The sequence below is a fragment of the Xiphophorus hellerii genome, chromosome 16 (assembly GCF_003331165.1).
Source record: "Xiphophorus hellerii strain 12219 chromosome 16, Xiphophorus_hellerii-4.1, whole genome shotgun sequence".
NCBI classification, from domain to species: domain Eukaryota; kingdom Metazoa; phylum Chordata; class Actinopteri; order Cyprinodontiformes; family Poeciliidae; genus Xiphophorus; species Xiphophorus hellerii.
The window spans coordinates 2,060,317-2,085,687 of NC_045687.1; the positions used below are offsets into that span (position 1 = coordinate 2,060,317).

A 25,371-nucleotide genomic window follows, 5' to 3' on the forward strand; every position below is an offset into this window, starting at 1 on the left:
CCAAAGGCCTGAATTCAATATCAGTATTTAACCTAAGATACTCATTTTGGTCTGGTAGTTTAAAAACATGTTCCACACACATACAAAAAAAAATCACAGTAATATCATAAATCATTTAAAAACAAAAACTTTAAACTGAATATAACAATAGATATATTTTGTAGATTCTGCAGTTTGCTTAGTGTTAAATTGCTGCTGCTTAGTAAGAATGAGGAAAGTAAAAGAAAATATATTTTCTCTGGTGAAACCATTTAGATTGACTGAAATTATCTTAAATGACCGAAGTGATGATGACAATAGAGAAAGTTACACCAGAGTGACAAGAAGCTCTGAAAAACAACTAAAAGCTGAAGCGTTTAAAGGAAGTTGGTTTATTTTATTTTATGGGACTTTAACTTCTCTCAGCTACAGAAATTAAGTGATGAGAAAACAACAGGAAGGCCTACACACAAATAGGAATATTAATCTGAAGATTAGTCAGTTACGGTTTGTGATGCTAACTGTGCTAACCACAGCTAAAAACAGTAAAAAATATCTTTATCACATTTTATGCTAATATACAAGGAACCTTATTCAGTGTAATTTTTCTCACTCTCTTCTACTTGTGGAAAAAGCAGCTTTTCAGACCAAATTACCAACATTTACACCCAATTAAGCTAAAGAATCTACCAAAACAGACGTTCACACCCACTCCTGGGAGTGGGCTTGCATTTTCATTTGGATATTTTAGGCATGCTCTACAAAAAAAAGTGAGAATTATTTGGATTTATGATCCACAGAGAAATTGAATACTGAACTGTGAATAGGCAGGGATTCACTGCAACATCACTTACTGTAAGTACTTCACCCTGTTCTCACTTATATCTGCATTTACTACTGTAAGTATTGATGGTTTTGTATTGACAAGCTTCATATTGGAAAAATGTGATTTGTTTTCATCTTAGTCTTTAAAAAAACGGAAATTGCTTATACCTTTGTATTTTTTCTGTCCGATTACATCATTTTTAAACGTTTCATCAGATGTCATGATCAGTTTTAGTGGCCATGTTACAAAAATACTTTTTTTTTACTTAAGTTATTTAATCAGTGACTACTTTTTCCTTCTACTTGAGTAAAAATATGTCGAAGTGCAGTTATTACTTAAGTAGAGTTTGATAACTCTACCAAAATCTATAAAGACTGAAATTTCAATTTAAAACACAACTAAAGTTTTCCATAATTTAGGTTGAAACTATATTTTCTAAGTCCTTTGGTCTAAAAATCCATTCAGGCCAATAGATGGGACAAATTGGAGACCATGCTGAGTAAACAGGAAACAGAGTGGAAATGTTCAACAGTGTTGAGCCTGGCGACTTTTATTCAATTAATAAAATGTCCATGTGATTTCAAACAGAAACGTGTACGCAAAGCTGAAGAAAATAAGAACAAATAAGATGTTTTAGTGAGGACTGCTAAAGCTGCTCAGTGAAAACCTACCAGACAAACGGTACAAGCTTTGGATTCCAGCCACGTTGATATAAGATCACATCGTAAATGTGAACGTACAGGAAACCCTTTCCGTCCATAAGTACAACCTCACAGACTCATCCCATTTTCCTAAATTCATCTCTGAAGTAGCGAAGTGAGACAAGAAATGTCGCTGCTCACTTAAGGTGACAAACAAAAGCACAGTCCATTAGTAACAGCATGCAGATGCATACTGCAACATTAACAAACACAATCGTGTTGAGCAGCACATGTATTTTTCATTTTTGCCTCATAAGGCCGCAGTCACGCTGCTGCAATCATATCACAAGACGAAATGAATCCGAAGAGCTGGCTGTGTCTCTGTGCCTTCCTCCTCGCTGGCAGGAGAATTAAACTGCAGAGTGCAGCTCTGGCAAAAGTGAAAATCATCCCCATTAAACGTGATAATAAGCAGTGTGATAAAAGCATGTTTGCAGAAATTTGCAGTACATGTGTCATTTAACATGATGTATTAGTTCAGGTAGCAGTTTGCCTTGGCGAGTCGGTTCTAATGGATTTTTCGAGGTTTTGACATTTGGAGGCAAATGTGCATTAGAACGGGCTGCATGAGCTCCGAACTGGGACGTAAGTGGGTTTCAATGTTTTCCTGGGCATTAGTGGCAGGAGAAACGCAAAATGCATTATCTGATAAACAGGAAGTGGGCTGCGTCTTCAGCTCCGCTGGTACTTTCCTCAAAAGCCTGCGTTGCTGTTTGAAGAAACGTTGGGAGTTTTTCAGACCTTTTGGCAAAAACAACAAAAACAATCCGATGCAATTTGGGAGCCGAAGGTTTCCCACGAACAAACGAATCACCAGACAACGACCTCCGTGTGCGCTCTTCTTTTTTGTTTCGTTTTAAATTGCCCGATACGCACGCAGCAATGACAGTCATCTGAGAATGTCATCTGAGTGAACAATTAACAGAGCAGCAAAAAAGTGAGGTCAGATATAATTAACATATGTGCTGCTCAGCTATAATTGCTGAAGTCTAAAGCAAGTAATTAAATCATTCAAAGTTAAGCAGGAAAACTGACTGGTGGAAGGTTTTCACGCCGTCTGACGCCACTACACTGCAAAAACACTAAATCTTACTATTTTTGGTCTGGTCCAAGTGCACATATACACACATGAAAAAGGACAAACTACATTTCATCAAGAGATAGGAGATTGTTTTAAGTCAATAATTTCTTAAAGCTGACCTATTACGCTTCCTTAAAGAGGTTAGGATATGTCAATGGACTAATCAAAACATGTACATTAGATTTTTTGCTGAAAATCATTCTTAGATGATAAGATTTTTTGTCTGCTCAGTTCTGCCTATTTTGAGCTCCTTTCAGAATGAGCTGTTTAAGAGCCTCCTGTCACTTTAAATCCAAATAAGCTGTTTCTGGCTACGCTGCATGTGAAAGCAGCTGCAAACAGATGCACAGTTATACAACTATACATCATTGAAAAGCACACGTGGAGCCTCCTGCGCAACCAGCAAGAATGCAGTCAGTGGTTTCTGGGTGGTAAGTCAACAACACCCAGCAGCCATTGTACAGCACATAAAGCAGCAAAACCAGCTGATCAAACATGCTGGAGCTCAGCTTGGGTTGCTAGGTAACGGGTGGAGCGCCACTCCAGTTGCTGGGTAACGGTTTACGCTTCTGTTTTTTAAGCTCTTCGTTTTTGGTAGGAACGAACCGATTATTTTTTTACACTTCTGATAATGATACAGATGTCTGAGGTTCAGATGATATCGATCAATGATTATAAGTGAAATAATCTGGCAGTGGAAGAAGACATTGTGGCTTATAATATTGGTAAGATGCTTAGTAAAAGCTTGCGTTTTTGCAGTGCACTAAACAAAATCTTACCAAGTATTTTTGGTCTTATTTCTCGTGCAAATATCTTAGTCCATTTGAAATAAGATAAAACTAACTTACAAGTCATTTTTAAGCAAGATATAGCAGCTTGTTTTAAGTAAATAATTCCTTAACATTGATGAAAATTAACAAGTTTCACTGGCAGATTATTTCACTTATAAGACATTTTTCCCATGTTATAAGTTAAATAATCTACAAGTGGAACTAACAATTTTAAAAATCAATATTAAGGGAATTACTGACTTAAAATAATTTCGTTTTGTCGTATTTCAAATGTACAAAGATATTTGCTCTGCCTGTGATCATCAGGCAACATGGCGATCCAAGGAGAAACAAGTCCTCACTCGTCTTTTATTCTCAAGAGTCAAAGAAGTTCAGTGGCATGCTTTAGGTGCTGCTAACTGACAGCGGCGGGATCCTCTCATTATGATACATGCGTCGGGCCCGGCCTGTCAGACCCAAAGAGGTGGAGGGCCGCCGCATTAAGCAAGTGGCAGGAGCATTATCAGTCTATATTTCACAGGTGTCAGCGGGGACTTGTCCCCGTTTTGTCCTCTGGGTGTCATTTATTAAATGAAGGAATGAAAGGGATGTTTAAGGCAGAAATACAGGCCTGCTTGGACAAGGGATTATACGTTGTCACAGGAAGAAAAATTGCATTTGAACCATGGATGCTAAGTCGAGGCTCTGGGGAATTTCATTAATGTATTGTCCTAACAGCTATTCAAAGTCATATATAGCGAACGTGCTTTAGGTGAAGACGGACCAGCCCTCCGGGTTGAGGGCTTATTCACAGCACACTGCACAACACTTCCGTTTTTGAATACATTAAACTAATTTTCATTAGGAAATGCTGCTGTCAGTGCATTTCCTGGGCTCGCTCTGCGTTCCCGCCGAGGTCGACTCCTGACATGAATCCGTGCGCTTCACCAGTTGCAAACCATTTGACACTTCCGACCTTTCAGGGAAGGAACAGAACAAGAGATTCCAAAATAGATGAATCTATTATTTCAGCTGCTTGGATATCAAAGAGCTAAATTAAATAACAAAACGTGCCTTTTTTTTCTGCCCTCTACGTTGAGAAAAGTATATATTCCCTGCTCAGATGTAGACGTGTTTAAGAGGGTCACATAAGGTTTGATTTCTCCCCTGTAATTCTGTTTCATAGATTTTATTTGAACATATAAAATCATCCTCTGTTCCTCAACTTTCTACAACAGTCTGTTTTCTGTGGGGACATTTCTATCTTTACTCAAAAGGTTTTACAGCAGAAAATATTTGCATAATGTTTTGCTTTTAGCTAATTTGGCAGACAAACAAAGCCTCATTTTTAGCCATTATTGACAAACTCAAGCAGACGCGTCTTCTGGGAGGTGGAGCTTAATAAAGCAGGAGCCAAAAACATCTGAGGCAAAAAAAAATACAGAGGAGGACATCAGTGTCTGGCATTTAAACCTTTAGCAAGAGATCACACTGAGAACACAAAGTAAATATAGAAATATACAAAACAAAAGGCTGTGAGAGCAGAGCGACAATCGGTCTTCTGGTGTTAATTTCCAGCAGTATTTGGGAGGAGAAGAAGGCCTTTAAATTGCCACTGTTGTGCTTAAAACATGTGTTTGAACTTGAGTATTCTGTTCATGGCGAGGCGGTGAAAACCTGCTCTAAGCTCCCAGGCGGAACATCGACACTGATACCACTCTCTTGCTGCTCGGAAAAATACTATACACAGCATGATAGAAATCTCAGAGAAAAACTTCCATGCAGGCCGTTTCTGCAGCGATTCACGGTCTGAGGGAAAACAAAATGTTCTTCCTCACATTGCAACATGTGTATTGTGACTTTGTCTGAAAACTGGAATTGTGTAAATGTACAGAATGACTGATGTGGGCTTTAGGGTTTCTTTGAGACAAGAATGACTTGAATTTTAAGATGAACCTGCTTCTTTTGGGCCTTTTGCTTTGATAGCAATGCAAAATAAACCACAGTACTAAGAGAGTGCTAATGTGGGTCATAGGGATAATAATATATAGAGGTTCTTATACATCATATTGGGAATGGGCAATAAATCAATTTTGTCAATTGATTTTTAGTTTTTAAATATTTAAACTTTGGAAAGCCTGGATTTTTTTTTTTACCAATCCATTCTTCAGGTTTTCACAGTTCAGAGTTTTTAGAAAAATAGTTGAAACAAGAATCTTCTCCAGCACTTTTAAGTATAACAAGACTAACAGTAAACAAAAGTAACTTATAAACATTTATGAAGAAGGGAGAGCAACATGGCTGCCCTCAAAAATACGAGACCACTGAAGAGTACAGCACCGGGCATTCTGGGTAAATACAACCAAAACAAACATGAGAGTCTAGCGGAAAAATGGCGTATAGTCTTTCACCAAAGACAAAGAGAAATCCTCCAACCACTAAAATCTGGTGCCACTCCATTTTTGTTTACATTTGGTGAAGAAGGAAGTTGTTTATTTCAGAGGTTTTTGTGTTGTTACTTTCAGGAGTTCTCAAAGCAGCGCCCCCACAGGTGAGGGGGGGAAAAGGTTGCTAGGTAGGTTTGGATCGTTGGGAAAGAGAACCACACCAGCTGAAAATGTAACCAATGTTGCAGTTTTTGTCCGAAATCAAACCGAGTCTATCGGACTACCAAGTGTGAAAACACCCTAAAAGTGCCTAGCAATTACTCACCTAATACCCTATAGGCAGCCAGATGGTACCTTATAAGTACTTTTTAATTACACTGTAAACTTCCAGATGTATTCCCCCATTGGTGCCCTGCAAATCCAGTAATTACCCTATAAGCAGCATTGAGACATAAGAGATACCCCAAAGGTAAGTACTACCATAGAAACCCCTTTAGTGCTCTTCAAGCACCCTGCAGAAACCGCATAATCATTATTAGGTACGCGCCTTTACACCCTGTTGGCATCAGAGGGACTCTAGTGGCAACCTTGTAAACAAACCCTTAGTAACCACTAATTAGCCTGTAAGTAAGCCTGTATGCAGCCCGTAGGTACCTTGGTATGTACCCAATAGGTACTGGTTAGTAAGAATAGAGAGGGAAGTGGTGGATTACACTCAACTCCAGCATCAGCAGGGCTTCATTTAACACCATTTAGACCAAATACGATAGCTGCTATGTTTATTTCTGGTTTCAGAAAGCTCAGACGCCGTTCATTAAGCATTAAAACAATCCCATTCATGAATTTGTGGAAGTAGGAGTCCTTGTGTTTGGGCAGAGAGAGGAAGAGGTGGCATCAGGACGGTGTAAATCCTCAACAGAGGAAAGGAAGAGTCCTTTCTGAGGATTTGTTTCTGTCAAATGAAGAAAGGCGCTGGCATCTTCTGACATGATGTTCCCAGCGGAGCAGGGATGAGGTCAGAGGCAGTACATCATGTTTCCTTTTTAACTTTTTCCACTGGCGAAACTTAGCTGCAGAGTAATAGCAATAAAAGAATACGCTTTCAACCAGTGTGACCCAAGGATTGATGGCTTCCAGTGGAAATTCAAAACACTTTGCACGTTCTCTGTTCTTGACATTTAAAACCATATGAAAATGAAAACGGACCCCAATTAGAGCTGTGGGAAGCAGGGGCCCTCTTGGTTCTCTTAGCAACTAGCAGGTTTTAACATTCCCCCCCCAACAAAACGCCTTGAAAATTGACCTTCTCATTCAGGGAGCGCAGATAAAAGCAGCCTTGAGTGGCCTCAGATCAGGCTATTTTGATCATCGTCTGAAGGAGGATGAAAATGGGGAAGTAAAAATAAAGGAGGACAAAAGAGAGAATAATGGCACGGCGTGTAACTGCAGAGGCAGCGTGTTGAATTTAATGTCCTACATTCTCCCAATAAAGAAACATGACATTAACTACCAGGTATTAATGTAAATCACAGCAGTGGAGGACAGTAATAGCCACTTTACGACAGGTGATTATTATTGAAGCGGCTGTCAGAGGGACTGACACTGCGCTGGATAAAATCTAAAAATATTCAATAATTTGAGTGCATCCTGCAGAGCTGCTGGCAAACAAGCTACGCGTCTTAACCAGAGGAATGCAGGGGTGTCCAAAGTGAGGCTCGGGGGCTGTTTGTGACCCTTTGAATTCATTTTGTGTGGCCCCTGACTGCAATTCAAGAATGACATATACAGTACAGACCAAAAGTTTGGGCGCAACTGTGTGTCCAAACTTTTGGTCTGTACTGTATATGGCCCTCTGGCACTTTTTACAATTTTTAAAGGATGAGAGTGGCAACTTCTTAACCTGAAAATTATAAGTGAAACATAAAAGTTTTGTTAATTTCTTTTTTACTTTTATCTTATAATAACTCATGTCAAAAAGGGTTTTTTTTCTCAAATGCAGACTGGATACTGATAGGCACATCTGTCCATTACATTTGGCTAATTAGTGCAATGTTTGTAGAAAAAAATTCTTATCTTGGTTCCCGGGAATAAAATAAAAACATTTTTTAGAGTTAAGAAATGTAAAACAATAAGCCCTAAAGGTTAAGTGACTGCAAACCTCAAGGCAAATGTAAAATATTACATGTTTTATGTATTGTTATGAAGGTAAAACAGAAAGAATTTGCAATAACATTTTTAATTTGTTGGAGAAAATTAAATTTCGGCCCCTGAATACTTTCATCTTGGTGTCTAAAGTGCGGCCCGGGGGCCACTTGTGGCCCCTGGATTTATTTTGTGTGGCCCCCGATTGAAATTCAAGATTGGCATGAATGTTGTCTTCCGGCACTTTTTGTAACTTTTTTAGGATGAAGTTTTTGGTGGCAAGTGTATATGTCCCTAAAATGAAAACGATAAGTACGACAGAATTTTTCTTTAAACTTTTTCTAAACTTTTTAAAAATCTCATAATAAGTCATTTTGCAAACATCTAGCAAGTTTTTACTCTGATATAGAGTTAAAATATTACATGATTTATTCCGTGTTGTGCGGGTAAGAGAAAGAATTTACAATAATATTTGGGGGGGTTTAATTGGTTGAAAAAAATAAACGTTTTGGCCCCTGAATACTTTCAACATGGTGTCCAACATGCGGTCCGAGGGCTGTTTATGGCCCTCTGACACTTTTTGAAGGATGAGATTTTTTCTGTGGCAAGTTTATATCTTCTTGAACTAAAAATAATAAGTAGAACAAATAATGTTTCTCTAGTGTAGCCTGTTTTTATTTATTTAATATTTAATTCATAATAAGTCAGGCGCAAACATCAAGTGAGTTTTAACTCAAATAGAGATTTGGGCACAAGTCTTCTTTCCTGGGAATAAATTAAAAATATTTTAGACTTAAAAATGGAAAATAATAAGTCCAAAAAGTGAAATGTCCCTAAATGCAAAGGCAATAAAATATTATATGTTTTATTTATTGTTGTGCAGGTACAAGAGAAAGAATTCACAAGAATATTTTTGGGTTTTGACTCCTGAATGCTTCCAAAGCGGGGATTTTGGCGTTTGGTGCAAAAAGACTGGACACCAAAGAGAAGGTGGCGCCGAAGAGGGATGAAATCAGAAAGGAAGAGAGGCGAGGGTGTCACCTGTTGAGGAGCATTCATCTGAGCAGCGGGGTTAAAGGTCAGCATCCGTGCTGGAGCTGTGAGTGGCAGGCGGGGGATCTGGGCGACGAGGCGGCGGCCCAGCGGAGCGGCCGGCGGTGGCGTGTGGTTTGGCCGGGCCACGTTTCTGACTCGATGCTGACTAACTGAGTGTGTCTGCTGACAGAGTGTCTGACTGATAGGACGGCCCCGGGAGGCTCTTCCAGGGGCCCGTTACAAAGTGTCTCTGATAGGCCGGGCCCGTAGCACCGCCGCCGGGGCCCGCCGACAAATTAAATTTAAGCCCCACTAATGCACAGCGTAATCACAGAGTGAGGTGGTGATAAATGTTTCAGAGAGGTTACCATGGGCGCAGCAGAGGAGGAACTCTGCACCGAATCTGAGATTGTGACAGCAGCAGAGGGAAAAATAGCAGAGTGTGACCTCAGCTCTGTGCTGGAGAGAAAAAAATAAAAATAAATAAATAACCCTCTGCTGAGAAGCCAAGGACTCGTATGAAAGAACAACAATAACACACCATTATGAGATGTAACATTTTTGTGACGACCTGCGTTTCCAGGGGGAAATTTGAAAGAAAAGCAATTTCACATTAAACTATCTGACACAAAGCAGGTCTGCGGATGGAGGACGAGGTGTGGAGACAGATACCAACCTCTCTGTGTGTGTGTGTGTGGGTGTGGGGGTGTGTGTGTGGGTGTGGGTGTGCGTGGGTGGGTGTGTGTGTGTGTGTGTGTGTGTGTGTGTGTGTGTGTGAATGGTTAGAGGGGTGGCGGTCGTGGAGCTTCCTAACAGCCATTGGCCAACTGGAGCGAGACACACACATCCCCTCTGCCAAGTTAAAAGGGATGGAGAGGATGAAATTTCAAAGCCTCCCCTGCAGACACACACTCCGCTTTGCACACATCAGCACCGAGATGTTCAAATATTCCACCGCGCCGTTCCAGCTTGGTTTCCTCCGCTGCACGCCCGTATCAGACATGCTCCTGTGATTAATGAGGAACCCAAAGAAAACCGCTCCACATGCGTGTGCGAGCGCGCGCAGGGCGAGCGGGAGCTGCCTTCTTCTTCTCCCACCATGCTAAAAACTGTCCTTAATTAAAAAACGCCGTCTCTGAGTCATATTTCTCATGATTACTTGCTGCAGGCAGTGCAAGTGAAAGTCACTGTGAGATAAGACGCCAAGTGGCACACATTCACCTATTAAACTCCATTCACTTATTATGGCCAACAATGCCGCTCTGATTAGCTGGAACACTGACAGTATTAGAAGACACATTCCAGAAGCAGAGCACAAAGAGTAACTCTGCTGCCCTTGTACAGACAATACATCCCCCCCCTCCGTCCTCCGCTTTTACATCCCTGACATGACACGCTGGATTTGACCCCCTCATCTCTCCGTCTGCGTGCCGGGAGGACGACTGGGCGGCGAGCAGAACCAGCAGCCCCAATCTGGAAGCTGAACAATCACTGATTCCTTCTTGATTTCTATGTTTCTTCCTCTGATTTTTTTTCATGATGTCAACATTTTTGTTGCTAAGCAGTCGTTGCTGTGGTGATTCTGCACAGCACTTCCCACTGATCGCAAGTCAGTCAAAGAGAGTGTCCGGCACCACCGGCATGTTTCTTTCAAAACTCACTGAGGTCCAGAAAAGACCCAAACAAAATCTTTTATGTTCTAACCAACGGAAATCTTCATATTTTCACTGCTAACAACCTGCACTTTATAGTAAACACTGAGATATCTGCAAAAACAAAAGCCTACCAAGTATTTTTAACCAGTTTAAGTGCACTTAAGATAAGACAAAACTAACTTTTCAGCAATTTATAAAGCTTGTTTTAAGTCAGTAAGTCCTTAATATTGAATTTAAAAGTGCTAGTTCCACTAGCTGATTATTCCATTTACAACATGGGAAAAATGTTTTGTTATAGATGAAATAATCTTTTTCCTTAATAATAAGTACGTTTTTACTTAAAGCTAGTGCCTATATCTTGCTAAAGTTACTTTTAAGTTTGCTTTGTCCTATTTTAACTGTACAGAGACATTTTCAGTGGAAACTAGATAAAAATACTTTTTTGTATTTTAATTTTTAGTGCAAATATCTTAGTACACTTGAAATAAGACAAAACTAACTTACAGATAAATTTTCAGCAACACATAGGAGCTTGTTTCAGTGTTGCAATTCAGATTAAACTTATAACAGAGGAAACATCCTCTAACAGGTAAAATAATCTACCAGTGTAACTAATCCTTTCTTTTTAATAAATATTAAGGAATTATTGACCATTATGAAGCTCCTATGTGTCGCTGAAAAGTTATCTGTAAGTTAGTTTGGCCTTAATTCAAGAGTACTAAGATATTTGCACAACAAACTATACCAAAAATACTTGGTCTTCAGTGTTTTTGCACTGAAAACCTTTATTTCAGATTAAACAAAAGCTTCAACATAACTAATAACCCTTTTTCTCTTAATGCGAAGAAGACCAAGCCTAAACTATTGAAGGTTTACACTTCTAAGTAAGAAAAATTAGCATCAAAACTGATGATTTTGATGACAGCTTTTGACAAATTATAATGTGTATTGCTTGTTTTGTGTTTGGTGACTGTTTCTATGGTGTGAACTGCCTTGTTGCTGAAATGTGCTACACAAATAAGCTTGATGTAAGTTAACATCCTTAGAAAAAAAATTAAAAAGAAAAAGTACACACAGAGGTTTAAATTAAAAACGTAGCAACCTATAAAAAAGTAGTTTTCAAGTAAAACAGCTCATCGTCTTGAGAAAGCAGTAAATAAAACTCTATTTTAGTGAACAACATTGGGGACACGTCCAATCAGAGCCATCACGCGGTCCGGATTGGGACCCAGTGCCGCCCTTTGTGGATGATTGGGTAAAACTTTGACGGTTTGCTTTGCCCACAGATGTCTAACAGAGTCAGGTTCACCTATTGACTGGTCCACCAGCACCCACCCCCAGTCCTTTACTGGTATATGTAGTCAGACACACCTCCAGAATCAGTGTCAGCCTCCTTGAGTAATTACAGCGATTAATGCGCAGGCTGCGCTCGCCTCTGGCTCTGGACACTTTATCAAGGCGTGCGTGGTAATGGATGAACGTACTTTCTTAATAGAGAATCCATAGTGTCTCAACTTAAGACAGAAAAAAAAGACACATGGCCTTACTTTACCCACAATTCTCCAGGAGGAGATCGTTTACCAGCACAGAAACGAGAGAGAAAGCGGTCGGGTTCGGCTGCCCTTGTAGTCGTGCTCGCTCTGACCTCTAAAAATGGACAACAAAGATCATATCACGAAACCAATACTAGCAGCGACGGCCTCTGCACAAATTGATTTACCCACCCAGAACTCACTCTCTTCTCAATGAGGTGCCAGGATGCTCGCAGCATATATCACTGTCACACAAGCACCCTCTAGTGAAATGTGATTTTTATCTTTATGAGCTTTTTTTCTCCCCCCTTCTCGCTGCAGCATGTAGCGGCTTGTGATAAGTGACGAGAAATAAAAGTGTTGGCACGTTTTCTTAATGCAGGTGCTCTCTCTGTACATATGGGTGCCATCACACATGGAGCGCGTCGCCGCTGTGGTCCTGCACGGCTTCGGGAAGCGGCTGGCGAGGCAGCAGGGGGTCTGCGGCTATACGGCTCATAGATCACTAATGTGTGGGTGAGAGTTGTCACCAGCCAGCGCCTGGCTGCGAAGCGCAACGTAGTTTATGGCACCAAATCTCCAGACATAAGCATGAATCGTGGCCCAGGCAACAACGAGGAAAAGCAAACTAAAAATAGATGATAAGCCTTTTCCGCTCGCCCCAGAAACAATGGCTCCTGGTTTTGATTTTTTTTTTCAAACTGTGGTGCGAAAGGATAAAGGGAGGCAGCGGATAATGCCCGACTGGCCCTGGAGTAAAAAGATCTGGAGGAATACAACCGAGAGGCCCACGCTAACCTGAAACGCACCCTCGCTGAAAGCTGGAGAGACATGATAAACGTTGCACTTTCAAGTGTGTTAAATGCACTAAGATAGTCGGGCCTTTCTCCCTTTCCAACTGACAACCTCTGTTACACAGTTAATTACAGCCAACTGCAACACAGTGCAGTGTCAATTATCATGTGCTTTCTCTCCCTCTCCCTCTCCCAGTGGATATTTTTACTGCCTGGGCTTTGCTGCTAAACTTTCTACCTTCTTTTATTGCTATTCTGCCCAGGTCTCAAGGCTGAATTACATTTGCCAGACAGAGCTGTAAAAACAGAAGGGATTTAAGGATTCAGATTGGTGGAGGGTAACCTAATCTTCCTTAATTGGGGGAATGGTTCTCATTTTTATCAGCCTGCTTTCCAAAGCAAGCTCATCGACAAGCGGGCATTTTTACTCTGCCGACTCGCCATCATGAAGGAGGGAGGACGCACATATTAAACCTAATCGACATTAATCAAAGCGCTACTCGGACTTATTAGGCCGTGGAAACGAACACGCGACAGGGAAAGATTCTCCAACGTGGCGGTTTTGTTGCGGCGCCGCAGTGCTGCTGGAGTGCTGTGAAATAACACATTCTGGGCTGAAAATGGAACTAAAATGGTAATCCTCTGCCAGGCGAAGCGTTCTCGCCTCGCCAGATGCTTAGTTCTGAAATTTGCCTAATTGCCATGCTCAGATCAATCCTTTTCACTCTGCCAAATGAATCTGCCAAAGTGTGTTTGTGAGCGTTTTGTTGGCCCAATATGCTGCTTCTTCTTCTTCTTGCAAAGATTTCCAAAATGTATTTATTTATTTTTGGTGAAGGACACGGAGAAGGGACTCAACCGGATGTGCTTGCACCCCTGCCGACCCGAGTGCCCATTAGCCACGGTGTAGCAGTCAGGGAGCGGGGCCTATCCATCTCACCCCCACACCTCCACCACACATAAAGCACACCCACTCCTCATATGGCTCACACACTGCCGTGGGCGGACTAAATGAGGCTCTTTGATCAAAGAGGAGCAAGCAGGAATGGACACTGACTTTCTGACCTCACACACAGACACACATGCACACTGTCAATCTATATATATATCTGTATATATATATACAGATTCATGTTTACACACACAGACAAACAGTGAAGTCATTACTGTTTACATCTGGGAGCTCAAAGAAACACACGTGACTGAAGCAATCATCTATGTTTCATCTTCAACGCAGAAAAGTCGCCAAAACGAGGAGAGACGCGATCCAAGGCGCGGATTAATGAATCAGAAGTTTAGTCAACGTGGAGGAGCCGCTGAATTCTGCTGCCCGGCTGCCTGATGAGCCACTCCATGCTTGTCAACAACATCCCCTATCATTCTCGCACAGCTATCTACTCACAAAACCAAGACCCGCCCCCTACATCCCTTCAGCAATTCCACCATCCTCCAGGAGAAACACCTCCGAAAGCAGAACGGGTTGCTCGCAGCGACAGCAGCAACCATCTCCGTCCCTCCCCTCCCCTCGTCTCTCCATTTCTGTGCATGCTCTCTCTCGTTTCTTTTTGTCTACACTTCTTCTACCTTCCCGCGCTGCTGCTGCTGCCGTCGCTGCGTTTGGCGCGTCGGATGAGAACATAAAAGAGGCAAAAAATGAAAAAGGAGGAAAAAAAAGAAAGCGAGGGGGAGAAACAGACAAACGGATGTAAGGGGAGGCTGGAGAAGAAGAATTAGCATGAGAATACTCACAGTGTTGTTGTTGTTGGAGGAGCGCGAGGATGGGAGCGCGGCACCGGTTCCTCCGTCAGATACAACCTGCACAAGATTGAAGAGGGAGAAAAAAAAGAAAACTAGGCTGTGAGAGCGGCAAAGCGAGAGCGGAGAGGAGGAGGAGAGAAGAGTAGGACAAGGAGGAGGAGGAGAAGAAGAAGAGGGAGGAGGAGGGAGCTGAGCATCTATTGCGTGCACCAACAGGAGCCCAAATAAAGAAATAAAGGAATCCTCGAGCAATGTGTGTGTTGGTAGGAGCTGGTGTGGAAAAGCAGGGAGGTGGGACGCTTTTTGGGGAATTCAAAACAGAAAAAAGATGTGGGGACGCACTTGGACTCATAGTCACTTGTGACAAGTCGGCTCTGTGGTCCATCTACCTCCTTATCGCCGCCTCACTCTGTTCTCACACACAGTTTTTCTCACTCTCGGCTGCTCACACTGATGCCAGAGATTCGGCAGCTGTCGGGGCGAGATCACCCTCGGAGCCGTACGTTACCCAGAGAGGGAGAGAGGGAGGGCACTACCGGATCTCCCCCACGCCCACGCCGCGCTGTTCTGCCCAACCTCCCAGCTCCCAAAACTCCATCTCCATCTTCAGCGTACAGCGAGAGAGAATGCTCTGATTGAATGAAAGCAATCCCACTGGCATTCAGGCAATTATTGAGGCTGCTGGCACTGTTTTGGGATAGTTTTTTCCTTGTCCTTGCCTCCTTTTACCCGTTCGTCCCCTCCTGGGTTGACGGAGCGACTGTTTCCTCTGGTTTTGAGCTTTTCTGGACTCCAGACATATGCCACTAATAATGTAACTTCTGTCACTTCAGCTGTTTTCGTCACCCTTATGTCCAAAGTCAATTTTGCTCCCCTTTCTCTGCGTCCCTTTCTCAGCCCATAAAACTGGGCTTCTGCAGATTTCACTGACTCAAAGACCATTTTTAACACCATTATGGTGGAATTTAAGAGCTATATCACAACAGAAATGTACGAATTTTGTCCAACCAACGGCCAATAAATTTGTGTACGTTAGAAGTGAATTACCGGTAACCTCAAACATTTATCCTCTCCTGGGTCGACTCTTTCTTCTCTCTTTCAGTTTTCTTTTCTCCAAACTTAATGCCATCAATATTGTAACTTCTGTCCAGTTGTTTCAGACCACTATGAAAAAAATTCTCGCCAAAGGTACCAACTTTGCCCAGCCAACTGGCAATAAATTTGCACTTTCCCATGATAGGTGCAAAAAAGCTAGCTAACTAGCAAGGGTATGCTAGCAGTTAGTTACTGGTAGCATCAATCGTCTTGACTCAAACTTTTGGCTGGCCTGACAAAAAAGTTCTGCAAAAAAAATATACATTGAACATATGAGATTAAATAATCCTGCGAAGACAAATTAAGATGTGTGTTTAACATATTAAAGGTCAACTTACTTTTAAAAAAAAATGAATTTAAGACATTTTAACCCTCCCACAGTCCACAGAAGGAAGAGTGGACCCTGCATGAACTTCTTACCTTGTGTGCGGTCCCCGTGGGGTTGCACTGACCCCGCGTGTGCTTTCATGAGGTTGTTTTTTTCCTCAGTGTTTTCATGAAAAGGCGGACTGACAGCACACCCCCATCTCTTCCTGAGTGTGAAACTAGAACTATGGGGGGTTAAGGCCTTAATTTTAGCTACATGAATTCAAGCCTTTTAAGGATGCTTGGATGCCCTTTAAAAGGCTCCATGAAATCCAACTTTTAAATTCCACTGTGAGCTGCTAAGAGGAGAAAGTATATCAAATCGCCTCACCTTATTGGGTCTAGAAATGAGCAGAACACAAACGCCTCGGGGGAAACTTTAATAACGGTCTTAGATTTCTGCTTTTTTTGATGCACACTCCTGTTCGCTCCATCCTCCATACTTTAAAAAATCTATCGTCATCAAACAGAGAGCTGCAAGTCAAACACCTAAGCCTCTAATCAGGTAACCCTCCCTCCCGTCTGCCTCCACCCCCACACGCTGCATCCCTGCAGCCACTACTGCACTTTATCTCCCCTCAATTAACATCTTCTGAGCGAGCCTCTATTATCTTAACCACACAGAGCAGAGAGGTCCTCCGAGGAGACGCCGTGGAGGACGGCTGAGCCGTGGACAGAGGGCTCCCAGGCCTGCTGCTGCCGCTTCAATTCGCAGGCCTAATTAAAGCCCCAGTCAGACATGACAAACTGCAGGAGAGGTGCTGCAGAAACAAACAGGCAGGAGTGTTGCCTGTGCGGGTGCATGTAGCCCGGAGGATTCTCTTTGTGAGGATTATCTGCCAGAAAACAGCCACGTTCATGTCAGCGTCATAACAACATCATCTAAATCTCTTTTGACAGTTTGCTCAGTTTGATTGTGTTTATTTTCTTTGCTGTATAGGCATCGCAGTGTCACAGCATCCAAGATAAATCATTCTCTGTGTGAAGGAGAGACTCGGTGAGACAATGCCAGCTTCAAACAGCTCAAGGATTCCAATAAAGCGCAAATATCCAGGCCAGCCATGCGCCGAGCATACAGCTAATTCCTCTCTGTGTATAATGCGGCCTACCGTCTGGCCTGTTTCATCTGTTTGGTTGCCCTCAACAAGTTCAATTTCACCCTATGAAGCCATCAAACCACCCATTAAGCCATCAAGTTGCCCTCTTTGTCCTTGCTCCCGCCTGACATCAACAGTGTGAGCCGCCGCCGCGCCCCCACCCAGCACTCCCACCGCCATCGAACTCAGGCCGTCCCCGCACACCGTGGACTTTGGCTCGGGCCGCACCATTAGGAGTATTCTATTACCGTTAGGTTAACCTGTCACGCTTGGATGTGGTTCTGTTTATTGTCTGGCTGCAGTGAAAGGGCAAGGGATAAAACTCAATCAGCAGGACAAACGACCAAGCAGCCATCCATTCGTCAGGACCCCTCCCCTGGAGGACGCCGGCCCCTGCGGCCTACTGCCTACCTACCTACCTCAGTAGGTTGAAACGAATCCCAAGATGTTGGTTTTTGTCTGGCTTCTCATTCTGGGAGCAGAACAACTTCTCTTACCTTCATTTTGAAGATTCCTTACAAATATGTGGTGAGTTAGTTATTAGGAAAGTGTTTACTGTTTGAGTAAAGTTAAAATAAATGGAAGAATTTTTTGTTTTTGACATCATCGTCATTAAATTGAGTTGCTTTTGAACAATAATAAAAAAGCATTGACCAACATATTTGAAACGTATAACTTTTGGTATTGTTTGTTCAATTGTTGTCTGTATAGTGTTTTTTTTATAACTTTGTAATTTTTTGTTTTTATTATATAAAGCACGTGCTGCTGAAATGTGCTATACAAATAAACTTGATTGATTGATTGATCAGTGAAGCAGTGATGAGAAGAAATAGGACAAATGACCAAGCAGCGATAACTGAGGGAAGTCGCCGCCTCACCTTCTTCAAATTTATTAAAATCAGTGTCAAACATTTGTGCCACTACCATTTTAAAGATATTGTTTCCAGAGGTCATCAAAGGTCAACCTCCCCTCGTATATGTGCAAACTAAAACAAAAAATGGTGTCAACATTTCCAAATAGAAAAAAAAAAATTCTGCAGTTATAATTTTTATGATTAAAAAAAAAAAAGTTTTGCCCTTTAACAAAAAACTAAATTATAATGAATTTATTTTAGTAATTCTTTGTAGCACAGTTGACTGACTCAAAATGTGTCATTTTGTAAAAGTGCGAGGCTGGTTTGTGTGCCGAATTATTTTGAAGACAATAATAAATGTTTCAAGAGGTCAAAGGTCAATCAGCTCCCAAACATTTACAAAATCAAATTAAATGTGGTGCGAAGCGGCTGTGCTACATTTATGCAAAAAAGTTTTCAATTCTGCAGCTACAATTTTTAAGATTTTTTCAGAAAAGTTTCCAGAGGTCATCAGAGGTCAACATACCCTCACTCCAACGTTAACAAAATCAAACTAAATTTTTTTATTTTTAATTTGTCTTTCCTGGTTTGTGCAGCTGATATTTTTGTTTGACTTTGTTCTGGTGGGGAGCTGGAGAACAAGTTGATCTCTGGTGACCTGTGGAAACTTTTTTGTTTTTAAAATCTTACAATTTACAACTGCAGAAAGGAAAAAAAATGTTGCACAAAATCAGCAGAGTTGATTAACACCACATTTTGTTTGATGCTGTAAATTCTGGGGTGGCTGGTCGACCTTTGATGACCTCTGGAAACATTTATTAATATCTTTAAAATGGTAGCGGCACAAACTAAAATTTTTGCTGCATAATCGTTGATTTGAGGAATGAGGGGGTTGCTGTCTTCACTCAGGTCTGGTCCAGAATTCAGAGGATGAGTTTTCGGAAGTCTCTCCATCATGACTTGAAGGGAGACAGAGCGTCTGGACTAAGATCAGGCCTTGCAGATGATGTGGAAGTGATTAAGGAAGCCAGTGATCAGTGGATGACAAGGGTCAATCCCCTGTTGGGCAGTTTGGTCGAGCCTTGGGCTAGGCACTTAGCCTAACACGGCAGCCCCACGCTCAGCTGTGAGAGCATAAAATGTCACATCCAACTTCACCCTGCGCCAAAGTTCAAAGCCAGACGATGACAGTGAACGCTTTGGTTATTAAAAAATTTCATATCGTAATGAAGCAGCCGTGTTCCGTCTTCACGCACATCACCCCCCTCCAGCAAACACGCCGTTCCTTTTTTCATGCGATCCATCAAGGGAGGGCCACAATTAAGTGACTAATTTGATTAGGAGATAATGTGAGTCCCACTTAATGGAAAGGACAGCCTTCACAACACAGGCAGATTAGTTTGGTGGATGCCTGCTTATTAATTAAGACAGCCCTCCATGCCCATATTAAGGCAAATGCACAGATGCGGTTTTAACGGGTCAGAGCATGTAAGACGAATCAATATGTGCAGGACGAATATGCAGAAAAACTATGACAAAGCACGTCCAACTTCAAAACCTGAAAACTGTCTGAGGAAGTTTGGTGTTATTACTGTGATAATTATCCAATAAGGTGCAACAGTTGCTACGACACGTCGGAGCAATCTCAAATTTCACTGTGTTGGTGTTTCCACCGTTTGTCATGGAAAAGCAGAGCAAGAGAAAGTTATAGTTGTTTAAAATACATCCCTAGACGTCGGTTTTTATGTCTGATTTCTCATTCTGGGAGCCTTCAAATCTCTGGTTTTCCTCTTCTGTTATCATCTGGAAGCCGAACGGCGGCTCCTACCTTCGTTTGAAGATTTCTTACAAATATGTGGTGAATTATTTATTAGGAAAGTCTTTATTGTTTGAGTAAATGGAAGTATTTCTTCTTTTTAACACTGCTGTAGCCGTGATAAGAAGAAAGTTTCTCCACTGTCAATTATAGAGTTTTAGGCATCAGGATATAACAACTATTTGGTTTAAAAGGTTTCAAATACAAACTCAGTTCACGAAAAACACAGCTGATTTCACATCATCATCATTTATTAAACAAAAAGTAAACCAAGATGGAAAGGGTGTTTGTGTAGAACTAAGTACACCCTCCTTGTTTCAATCAAGTTTATTTCAATAAAGGAGAATTAAATGTTGTCATGACTCATATTATTCAGGTATCTTTATTAGATGGTGATACTGCGGGAAGGAAGGAGCTCCAGTAGCAGTCAGTATTGCAATGATTCTGGAGAGGTCTCTGACTGAAGACTGTTGCTGTATGACTCATGTCCGTCATGACATGATAATAGCTCAACTTCCATAATTAGAAGAGACGATATTATCATCTTGTCTTAGATGACATCTTTTGAAAGGAACTGTTAATCCATCTCGTTTGCTTTTTGTCTCTGGTTAGAAAACCAAACAGAGACACGATGGAGTCTGGGATACGATGCTGCATCCACTGAGCCTCCTTCTGAACTCTTCCAGGATTTGGGGTCGTAGTTCAGGTGTAATTTGAGCTTTTGAGATCCCAACCAGCTGCGGCCAGTTAAAAATACAATCCCTTGTTGCCACGGTTACTGTTTGAAAGTAAAAAGTAAGCTGCACAAAATCCAAAACCAGAGGATGCAATGCCTCAACTCAATAAAGATTTCCAAAGGATCAAAGTGAATATGAGTGTGAGCACCTCTACAGACGCAGGAGTTTTGGTAGTTTTCTGCTTTGGATCAGAAAGATGTCTGCAGCCACACTGCCAAGATGGGCAGACATCAGGAATGACCTCTGCGAAGGAACTGGCCATCATTCTGGGATGGGATATAAAACCATTTCCAAAAGTATGAAGTGGACTGCAGCACAGGGCATTCTGGGTAAAAACAACCAAAACAAATGTGCTAATCTAGCGCTAGCGTGAGAAATGGATTGTGTTTTTTGTCAAATACAAAAAAGAAATACTACAACCACTAAGATCTGACGCCTCTCCATTTTCTTTAAATTTTGTAAAGGAGGAAGTTGCACTCTTTTCCTCTTCAAAGGTTTTCGTATAATTTCCTTCAGCAGTTCTTGGTGCAGCGCCACCACAGGCGAGGAGGGGAACAGATTGCTCAAAAAGTTTGGTTTGTTAGACACAGTGCAGCTGAAATGTAACAAATGCTGCAAATTTTGATCAAAACTGAGTCTACTCTTCACTTCAAGTGTGGATGTCTGTAATCTTTAATGAACTAAAGCAATGTTGGACAGGAGAATGGGTCAAAACTCATCAAGCAGACAGACACTAAAAATGTCAGACAAACATTACAGAGAGTTATTGGTAAATAATGTTCTATCAACTGGAGGATTAGAGCATAAACTTATCTTTCATGCAGACATCTTTAATAAATAATGACAGTATGGAGTCTGTTGTATTTGTCCATTCCTGCAGTAATTATATATAAATAATTGTAGAACATGTTAAAAGTTCAGATTCTTTTTATGTTCTGATACGTACAACCCTCAAATTGAAAAAGAGGTGCACTTTATTTTTCTCTATGACTAACTGTAGTGAATTATTTATTAACAATTTATTGTTAAAGTCTAAGCAAATGGCAGTATTCCTGCTTCTCAAAACTATTAAGTCTGACTTCTTGTCTTGTTTGGGCAGCTTTATAAATGACCCGGCACAGAAAATGGAGTCCCTGAGAGAACAGCTTTTACTTTGTGCCATTTCGGATGACATTTTTTCTTCCAAACTCCAACTGATTTGTTTGTAACTCATGTCCCACATGCCTTAACCATTGCCCATCGCGCAATGACAATAAGCCAGATAGATCTGAGCTGCGACAATTTCTGAGTCCCTGTAGGAAAAAGATAAAAACCACAAACGAAAGCAAGAGAGATTACTGTATTTGCAGCAGTCCTTGAGTTTGCACTCCTGCGTCTGGCTGGCATGTTCAGCCACTGCAGTGCTCTGTCATTCCGGGCACACCGCACACTCCCAAGCGCTCTATTTACGGTGGCCGAATCCCTGCTGCGTGGAGCAGGAAGAGTATAATCTCCCAGCGGTATTCGTGGTGGTGAATCTGCCAGTGGTGTCTGTGCATACCAATGGCAACCTCACCTCTGTCTAAGGAGTTATGATGTAGAAAGGAGAAGGAAAAACACCGCAAGCCGGAGATTTGATGTAAGAAAGGGAAATGGCGGCATCTGGAAACCCCCCACCCCCGGAGAAACGCATTCATCCCAATCTCCTCCAGCACTGTTACCACTTTGGTGACTGCTACTCGTACCACCTGCATCTGCAGTCACACTGCGATGGATTCAGTCAAGCAGCTGCATTTATGTACGTTGCCACCTGCTGAAACGTTTCTCATTCTGAATGTAATGATCATCTCCGTAAACAACCATTCCAAAGAATTTCATCTGAAGAGACAAAGCTTCAGCGAAAGATGTAGGTTAAACTGCTGGGAGACTTATTGTCTTTGGATTACACGAGGAAGGCACAACGCCCCAGGAGAGAACAAACAACTGCAAAAAATGGGAGTGTGATGAAGTGTGTGAGTGAGGGCTTTTACAGAGCCAGGCAATGGTAAGCGTCTGCAAAGTTAGGCTTTCCTTTCGAGTGTGTGCAGGTCTCATTGGTATGTGGTGCATGACAAGGCGCTGGGTCCTTTCTGATTATGATGTCTGCTGAGAACAGGGTTGGCCCAGGGTGAGAGGCAAGCAGACAAGGCAGCGATGGAGGGAAGATTCACAGAGCCTCTGTTCTCTCACCAGGGGATCCCCCACATCATTTAGCGCCTCATGCAGATCGCTGCTAGTGGCAACACAGCCCTCTGGGCCCGGGGAATTAATGTAGCAAGCAATGGCAGAAGTGATTTATTAAAATAACACAGCCTGATGAGAGAGGGGCCAGGGTTGCTCCTCCTCAGCTCATCCCCATCTGCCGCTGAGGGAGGAAATAGAAGCATATAGATGCTACACCAACGAGCCACAGAGAGGAAAGTGGACAGCCACTACACAAATTGTGCAACAGTCCTCGCTGTCATTGCTTATTTATTTACCCTCTTTCCATTTGAGTCGGGCCTTGTATTAAATTGATCCCTCCTGCCGCGTTTTGCCTTGTTGAACAAGCGCAAAGCCCCGTTAAGTGTCTGTGAAAGGCTGGTGATTGTGTTTGCGGTGCCCCGGGTGTGCTGCGGCCGTCCGCTCCCCTCTATCTCCTCCGGACAGACGGGATTAGAGGCTGAAAGAGGGGCTGAATGACCCTCTTGGGTGGGTGGGAGGAGGGCAGGAGACAGGCAGGCAGTGAGCAGCTCGGTTTAGAGCTAAAACGCAGTGACAAACACAAGCCTGTGCAGCCTCATGCACACACATTCCCCCAGACACGCATGCACAAAGAGTTTAAACTTAGCTTGCCCCCCGACAGATGCCCAGCCTTCCACAGGCTTGGCCATAGGCAAAGCACGCACTGGACCATGAGCTCCAAACTGTACACGAAGGAAGCGACTATATGAATCCTCACACTGCTCCTGATAGAAATGCATCTCCTGTGCTGTTTAAACATCTGCTGTTTATGATTTTACATTTCAGCGCGGATATTCCTGTTTCATTTAGCTAAATGATAATTCGTGCTGATTGCAGTCCTAATGGCTGTAGAGACACGCTGAGGAGAGAGGCACTATGCAGACTCAATGGCAGGTGGGGAAGGTGCTCCCTAATAGAACAGCGACAGACAAACTACGCCACATATGAACATTAACCAGACTGATTGCGTAGAAAAGTCTGCATGGGTCCATCAGCACAGAAGGCAACCCAGAAGGCACAAGCATACTGCTACCGATCGTTTGTCGTTTCTGACCACAACTTGTCCTTTATCACCCATGGAAACCCTGTTTCTTAAATCATCTTTCTTCTTATAGACATTTGTAACATTTTGTCCAATAGTGAGGCAGGAAAACTCGTATATGCTTGAGTAATTTCTGAGCAGAACGAAATAAATCGGAGTTTGTGCAGCATCAAAAATACAACTCACTGCTTGTGTACAATATTTAATAGCAAACCATCATGAAATAATCACCTGGATATCAATAAATGCTTGGCCAATTAGATGGACTCTAAATAGACCAGATGCATATTTTTCATGTCCTAGATACTAAAATTAAAAATAGAGAAAAGGAATAGCTATGAAAAATGGTGTGACAGCTACAGTGGACCCGTGTCAGGAACCACAGCTGCCCCCAAGTATTTTTGGTCTAGTTTCTAGTACAAATATCTTCATACATTTGAAATAAGATCAAATTTATTTACAAGTAACTTTTCAGTAAGCTTTAGGAGCCTGCTTTAAGTCAACAATTCCTTAATATTGATAACAAAAAGTTCTAGTTCAAGTGGCAGATTATTTCACTCTTAAGACATTTTTCCCATGTTATAAGTGAAATTGTTTGCCAGTGATTCATGAACTTTTTCATCAACTATTAAGAGGTTATTGACTTGAAACAACCTTTTATGTCTTTATAAGACAACACAGCAAACTGAAAAAGTTCAAAATGTGAGACATGAGGGTTTACTTAAGTGACAATTGTTTTAAAATGTCTAAGAAGCAAAGAAGTAGAAGATTACACCTCCATGTTTCCACGGTGCTGCTGAGCTGACGGGGTTGTCGGCTTGACGGTAGCCTGATGTGCTAATCTCTGCTTCAAATCCTCAATAACACAACCAAACCAGCACACTGAAAAACTGCAGCCACAATAAAAAAGTTGAATTATTTTCCAGTGGAGCTTCATGCATGTTCGAAATAGGCTTCACACATTATGAAGAGCGCATTGCTTTCTTATTCACCCATCACACTAGTGCCTGTCTGCCTTGCATACCAATGCCATAGTAAGGCATCTTGGGTCAATATTGCTCCAGTATTGGCTTCCTGTGCATTTTCCACTGTAACATAATTAGATTACCAGGTAAGGATTTTTGGGACATGACTGCAGCAGCTTTTATGCTTTATATGCAAGTCTACTGCACATATATGCAAAAGTAACATTTACATGACTGGGACTAAAATGTAACAGCATTGACCTGATAAAAACTGAACTAAATTGCATTTAACACTATGCAAACACTATGTGTGCACCGATGAAGATACCCGTATCTCATGATACTTGAAAATTAAAGTAAAACTGTCGGTATGACCTAATTTGTTGAACTTCATCCTTAAATAATATTTAAAAAAACAGTTCAACACTCATTTCTACATGTACTACTCAAGAGAGGAAGTCATCAGAAGTGACAGATATATTTTAATACTTAATTTTT

At 41.8% G+C, this 25,371-nt stretch overlaps 1 protein-coding gene across 9 annotated transcripts in view; it reads right to left on the reverse strand.

Annotated features, from left to right (window-relative positions):
- LOC116735781 (RNA binding protein fox-1 homolog 3-like) overlaps positions 1–25,371 on the reverse strand; it is a 551,222-nt gene that overhangs the window by 334,038 nt on the left and 191,813 nt on the right. For 8 of the 9 annotated variants that reach the window (XM_032587876.1, XM_032587877.1, XM_032587867.1 and 5 more), the window contains one exon: positions 14,652–14,717. The gene's annotated coding sequence lies outside the window, so the exon portion shown is untranslated. Of the gene's footprint in view, positions 1–14,651; positions 14,718–15,002; positions 15,107–25,371 lie in introns of those variants that run through there. The other variant, XM_032587871.1, reaches the window with a different exon arrangement.